Below are 6812 nucleotides of genomic sequence, written 5' to 3'. Positions count from 1 at the left end.
AGATCATACGGATAGGTTCAGGCCCTGTTATAACATTGTTTAAACATTATATTTGTATAACATTGTTAAAAAGTTGATACTGTATTGAAGGCTGACTTGGCTGTGCATACAAGCAGTTGTCTCTCTCTCCCTCAGTGGGATCACTGGTATGTAAACACTATATAGCTAGACTCTGTATACTGTATACTGTATAGCTAGACTCTAGTGGATACTTCACACTGAGGATAAATAGAGGTTGGTTTGTTTTGTTGGTGGCCCGCTGAGAAAAGAAGAATCACGTTGCAGAATATACACTTTAGTTCTTCAGCGTTCAATAACAAATACAAGGGTTACGGCTATGAGTTGCTGGTTACAAATAATAACAGAATAGCAGAATTTGTGTAATTTTGTGTAACAAAAAACAAAGTAGCCTATTCTAAATAACCTAGAAAATACTTTTAGGACCCCGGATATTTTCGCTTGAAATGAGAACTCTGAGAAAGTGTTTTCCTCCAACATCAATATCATGAATTTATAGGCTACCAGGTGGATTAACAGGCTAATAGCAAGACTCGTGCGCTGTTCTTTTCATGGTGCCTATGAAACTACTTTTCCTTTGTGGTTAAGTTTTTTTCTAGCAAATGAAAAGGTGCAAGTGACAACTAATGGTCATTTACTATTCGCCAACTATGTGCCGCAACCTCGTTTCGGATCCAACATGGCGGGTGAGATAAGCCCGTCGGGCGGCGCATTGCTACCTGGAGTGGGATCGATTGCACAGCGCCCTGCAGGGGTTCCATAGTGAGTTTGAGAAGTGTTCTGTTCTGGAAGAGCGCTGACTTCCTGGTACGGGACAATGGACATGTTTTACTCTAGTTTGGCTGGGAAAACACACGCAGCGATGTGATCAAGACGGACACGTAGAGTTAGAACAAGGTAAACCTGTCCTTTCCATTTTCTAAATGTTCTGGGAAATATAACTTATCAACTTCCCCGATATGTATGTCAGTGTACTACTGTTGGCTAAACGCTAGCAAGCGGACTGCGGCTTTGAAAGTGGCATTATGTGACGGGAACCAGGGACACGCGTCTGTGTAGCGTTGTCCGCACTGGACGACTCGGTATGCGGTATTATTCCAGTGTTTTGTTTACAATCGGGAATATGTTTTAGTAGCTTCAAACTTTGTTCTTATTTCTATTCATCGAGGCCTACAGTACCTAGCCAAACCCCCGGACGGCCTCATGCAGCAGAGTCGATGTTGACAGACTGCAGAAACACGAATCAAGCTCTCCCATTGGTCACAGACCTGCATTCCGCGGCTCTGGTTGGCTTGGCTTTCCTTTCACTCATTTGACGTTTGTGGGCTTTCACAACGTTTCTCCTGTAGCCTAATTGATTTAAGGGGATCAATTGTGTAATTAAACGATTTGAATTAGAGTTATTGAATGGTATTTTGCGCATGTGGCTGTGTTGAGTAAATAAGGCGATCCATGCTTCTTTACCACGTCGGGGACTATAGGCTGCTGTAGTAGCGATGAGCTGCATGGGAGAATGGGTATAGTAGTTACCTTTTGTAGCAGTGCCTCAATTCTATCCCGTTTCGGGATAATGCGGTTTAACACATTATTGGCTTTGCGGCGCGGCCGAAAAAACTGCTTTTGTGATAGTTTGTAGCCAATGCCACAAAGAGCGAAATTGCAAACATAGAACTCGCAAACCGATACATTGTTTCACAAATGAAAGAATGAAAGTTTGCTGCCTGGCTTCCACCCAGCAGCATGAGAGCTGGTCACAAAAACAAATCACATATACAGTATCATACTGCAAGTCAATAAGCTATAGCCTACTGGCCTGTTTATGTAGTGGACGTTATGATATCAGAGAGAATATATTCGCGTTATCAACTATTGTGCTCCATTGTATCACTGTGCGGTACTGGCAGCGGAGTTGCTGAGTATTGTATTTCTCGTGCAGTAGCTCACGAGCCCTCCCGGTCGTGGCTGCCCGCCGAATGGCCCAAACGATGAGGAACGGATGTGTTTACCTGTCACAGCCTCCTGCATCAAATACATATACGCAATTTGCTGACAGATGCATTGTTTAAATTAAAGCCTGTTTAAAAAAAACTTTTATTATTAGCAATGAGCTATGTCGTGCTGTGGTTTCACATGCCGCCCATATGTAGGCTATGCCTACCACTTTAGTGAGGATACCAATGCTACGCGTTGGAATTAGCTTGGAATTATCTGCATTAACAAACACAACCTGGATTCAGTGGTAGACGTAACATAGTTAATGTAAATCTGTCCCTGCATTTAGTGTATGTTATGTTTCCTTTGGTATTAGATGTGACAAATGGGAAAACAATTCATGTTTAATTCTCGGTTTTCCATTCAAACGATACGAAATTCATTAAAGTCCACGTGAATTCACAATGGAGAGGGTTTACATCGAGCTTCCTGCGGTGAGAGCATATGGTATAATTTATGCTACTGGTCCAATCACAAGTCATCAAACTGGTACTAGGCTACAGTCAGAGCTTCCCTATGGCAAGTTTATTAGGATATACACTACATGGCCAAAAGTATGTGGACACCTGCTTGTTGAACATCTCATTCCAAAATCATGGGCATTAATATAGAGTTGCTTCCCTCTTCTGCTATAATAGCCTCCACTCTTCTAGGAAGGCTTTCCACTAGATGTTGGAACATTGCTGCAGGGACTTACATTTAGCCAGAAGAGCATTAGAGAAGTCAGGCACTGATTGGGTGATTAGGCCTGGCTTGCACTCGGTGTTCCAAGTCATCCCAAAGGTGTTCGATGGGGTTGAGGTCAGGGCTCTTTGCAGGCCAGTCAAGTTATTCCACATCGATCTCAATGAACCACTTCTGTATGGACCTTGCTTTGTCATGCTGAAACAGGAAAGGGCCTTCCCCAAACTGTTGTCACAAAGTTGGAAGCACAGAATCATCTAGAATGTTATTGTATACTTTAGCTCCAGTGAAGGGAAATCTTAAAGCTAAGGGCCTAGCCCGAACCATGAAAAACATCCCCAGACCATTATACCTCTTCCACCAAACTCTGCATTTGACACTATGCACTCGGGGAGGTAGCATTCTCCTGGCATCCGCCAAACCCAGATTTGTCCATACAACTGCCAGATGGTAAAGCGTCATTCATTACTCCAGAGAACGCGTTTCCACTGCTCCAGAGTCCTATGGCGGCGAGCTTTACACCACTTCAGCCAACGCTTGGCATTGTGCATGGTGATCTTAAGCTTGTGTGCGGCTGCTCAGCCATGGAAACCCATTTATTGAAGCTCCCGACGAACACAACAGTTCCTGTGCTGACGTTGCTTCAAGAGGCAGTTTGGAACTCAGTAGTGAGTGTTGCAACCAAGGACAGATGATTTTTAGGTTCTTCAGCACTCAGCTGTCCTGTTCTGTGAGCTTGTGTGGCCTACCACTTACAGTTGACCGGGGCAACTCTAGTAGGGCAGAAATATAACGAACTGACTTGTTGGAAAGGTGTCAATGTTTGTCTATGGAAATCGCATGGCTTTGTGCTCGATCTTATACACCTTTCAGCAACGGGTGTGACTGAAATAGCCAAATCCATTAAGTTGAAGGGCAGATGTAATGTATCAGTAGGCTAATCAATGGAAGATGGAATTAAAATGACAACTAAAAGTTAAATGCTAAGGACAAGCTACAACACCAAGAGCCAAAAGGGAAACTGTAATGAATAATCTGAATGGAGTTGTTATTTATTGTAGGTTTCGGGAGGTGAGTTATGTAGTCTCAATTAGCCTAGCTAACGTTAGCTAGTTTAACTAGCGTCTCTCAGTTTGATGCAGTCAAAACAGATACTATGTAATCAGATGATGATAAATAACTAGCAATAATAACTAGCAATAAGGGAGTCTACCAGCGCGAGTCGATTTGGTTGCTAACTTTATTATTCCCCTAGCCCCGTTGTTATTCCCCTAGCCCCGTTGTTATTCCCCTAGCCCCGTTGTTATTCCCCTAGCCCCGTTGTGGCTAATGTTGGCTAGGTGGGCTAACGCTATTTCTAGCAAGTTACTTCTACTGCCCTTCATAACATTAGACCCAAGTGTCCACACAGATAGTTGTGCATAGGCATGCTAATGAAGAGCTTTACATTTTAAGCAGTGGGAGTTGGAGCTATGGTAAGTATTGTTTGTTGATTCCAGGCATTGATGAGGAAGTTGTGGCTCATGGTGAGTTTTTTATTATCGATGCAACACTGTGCTGGAGTCCATTAATATTGATGGGCAAAGCATCCAGATGTAGCCATTTAGCGAGCTTAATTATCCTAGCTAACTGTAAAGCAAATGCAAATTGGATTCTAAAAATGTATTTCCCCCTATTTATACCAACATTTCTCAACTCCTAAATGAATCTAGGTAGTAGCCACTTCTCACACAGTTAGACCTATATCCAGAATATGAAGTAGTTCCACAAGAAAGAAAGAGTTTGTGCCTGCCCTTCACCACCTGTAGAGCTTGGCCTGTTTGTTGCAACAGGTGATTTGGTCTTGTCTATATTTTTGAACAATGTTGGACGGGATAGGAAAGTAGCCCTATCTGGCCATAACTTTTCTATCTCAACCGCTTTAATTGGTCGAATTATCAGGAGTTATGTTGTAAAAACACAATTTTTAAAGCTGTACATTCACGTTTGCACAATGAATGCGGCAAGTTTATGTTGAATGGAAAAAGAGAACTCCGTCACCCAACCCCCAACCCCCACTTTCCAATATTCGAATCGTCCTGATAAAAAAAGTCAGTGAAGTTCATTCATTAATGTGGTACTACTGAGTCTATTAGCTACTACTGCATAGACTACAATGGCATATAGACTAAAAAGACAGGCCTACAGAATTAAAACAAAAACAAAGACACTTTTAAAATACCCCTAGTGCCATTTCAAACATATTTCCTTATTTCACAGTTCTTGGACAATGCTAAGGATCTCTGTCTTTCTGCCCTGATACCATGACAGTGAGGAAACAGAGCAGCTTGCAGTACTCAGGCAAGAGTCAGCAGTCACAAATGATCTCCTCCGCTATCATCTGCCCCTCTCTGTTTCACACACACACACACACACACACACACACACACACACACACACACACACACACACACACACACACACACACACACACACACACACACACACACACACACACACACACACACACACACACACACACTCACTTTTCCACATGGGATCTGTACACAGTTGGCACAAAGAGCAGTCGTGCCTCTTGTAATGCATCTCCACAGAGAGAGAACTAGTGTGTAGATGTGTGTTTGTAATGAAAGAGCAGTCTGTTTGTCCGTCTGGGCAGTGTCTTGTGTGAGTTGGAGGGGTTTCTTTCACTGCCTGAAAAGCTGGTCCCGGCTGAGCTTCCGTAGCATAGCAACCAGGCCTTTACTATGGCTTCTCTCTGTAATAAAACACACACAGTCTGCAAAATGGTGCTGTGGGCACTGAGTGGGTGGAGGATTCAGTTTCTCCACTTCCCCACACAGAAAACACTGCCAGAGACAAAAGGCCCTTTAAATGTGACCTTAACTGTGCGTGTGTGTGATCACAGGTCAGCCCACACTGATAATAGTTAAATAGATTACTATACAACTTACACACACACACATCCTGCCTCTCAAACACACAGACCACATGTTAGAGAGGGGATAGTGTTAATACATTCCCTTTCTCTCCAGGCGCTGGCAGAGCTCCGCATGCCAGTCTCTGGTGGGTGCTTATGCCCGCTGGCACATTGGTCTGCTTTATATCTGCCTGGCCTTGAAGTGGCCGGCCCACACACAGCACACCAGATGTTCACGCAACCTCAGCCAAGCTGTGTGTGTGTGTGTGTGTGTGTGTGTGTGTGTGTGTGTGTGTGTGTGAGAGAGTAGGTGTGTGTGTGTGTGAGAGAGTAGGTGTGTGTGTGTGTGAGAGAGTAGGTGTGTGTGTGTGTGAGAGAGTAGGTGTGTGTGTGTGTGAGAGAGTAGGTGTGTGTGTGTGTGAGAGTAGGTAGGTGTGTGTGTGTGAGAGAGTAGGTGGTGTGTGTGTGAGAGTAGAGGTGTGGTGTGTGTGTGTGTGTGTGTGTGTGTGTGTGTGTGTGTGTGTGTGTGTGTGTGAGACAGTGTGTGTGTGTGTGTGTGTGTGAGAGAGAGTAGGTGTGTAGTGTGTGTGAGAGTAGGTGTGTGTGAGAGAGTAGGTGTGTGTGTGAGAGTAGGTGTGTGTGTGAGAGTAGGTGTGTGTGTGTGAGTGAGAGTAGTGTGTGTGTGTGAGTAGGTGTGTGTGTGTGAGAGTAGGTGTGTGTGTGTGAGAGTAGGTGTGTGTGTGAGAGTAGGTGTGTGTGTGAGAGTAGTGTGGTGTGTGTGTGTGAGAGTGTGTGTGTGTGAGAGGTGTGTGTGTGAGAGTAGGTGTGTGTGTGTGAGAGTAGGTGTGTGTGTGTGAGAGTAGGTGTGTGTGTGTGAGTGAGAGAGTAGGTGTGTGTGTGTGAGTGAGAGAGTAGGTGTGTGTGTGTGTGTGTGTGTGTGTGTGTGTGTGTGTGTGTGTGTGTGTGTGTGTGTGTGTGTGTGTGTGTGTGAGAGTGAGTAGGTGTGTGTGAGAGAGAGTAGGTGTAGGTGTGTGAGAGAGAGTGTAGGTGTGTGTGTGGTGTGTGTGTGTGAGAGTAGTGTGTGTGTGTGTGTGTGTGTGAGTGAGTGTGTGAGAGAGTGTGTGAGGTGTGTGTGTGTGTGAGAGTAGGTGTGTGTGTGTGAGAGAGTAGGTGTGTGTGTGTGTGTGAGAGAGTAGGT

The 6812-nt window shown here is 44.4% G+C and overlaps 1 protein-coding gene across 1 annotated transcript in view; it reads left to right on the top strand.

The window, feature by feature from the left end:
• Positions 1-658: 658 nt before the first annotated feature.
• The window catches only part of LOC123994552 (USP6 N-terminal-like protein), a 145490-nt gene continuing 139336 nt past the window's right edge, over positions 659-6812 (top strand). Inside the window, exon 1 of the mRNA XM_046297267.1 lies at positions 659-915. The gene's annotated coding sequence lies outside the window, so the exon portion shown is untranslated. The remainder of the gene's footprint in view (positions 916-6812) is intronic.

Source organism: Oncorhynchus gorbuscha, linkage group LG14, assembly GCF_021184085.1.
Source record: "Oncorhynchus gorbuscha isolate QuinsamMale2020 ecotype Even-year linkage group LG14, OgorEven_v1.0, whole genome shotgun sequence".
Lineage (NCBI taxonomy): Eukaryota > Metazoa > Chordata > Actinopteri > Salmoniformes > Salmonidae > Oncorhynchus > Oncorhynchus gorbuscha.
This window is presented reverse-complemented; position numbering and strand designations above follow the sequence as displayed.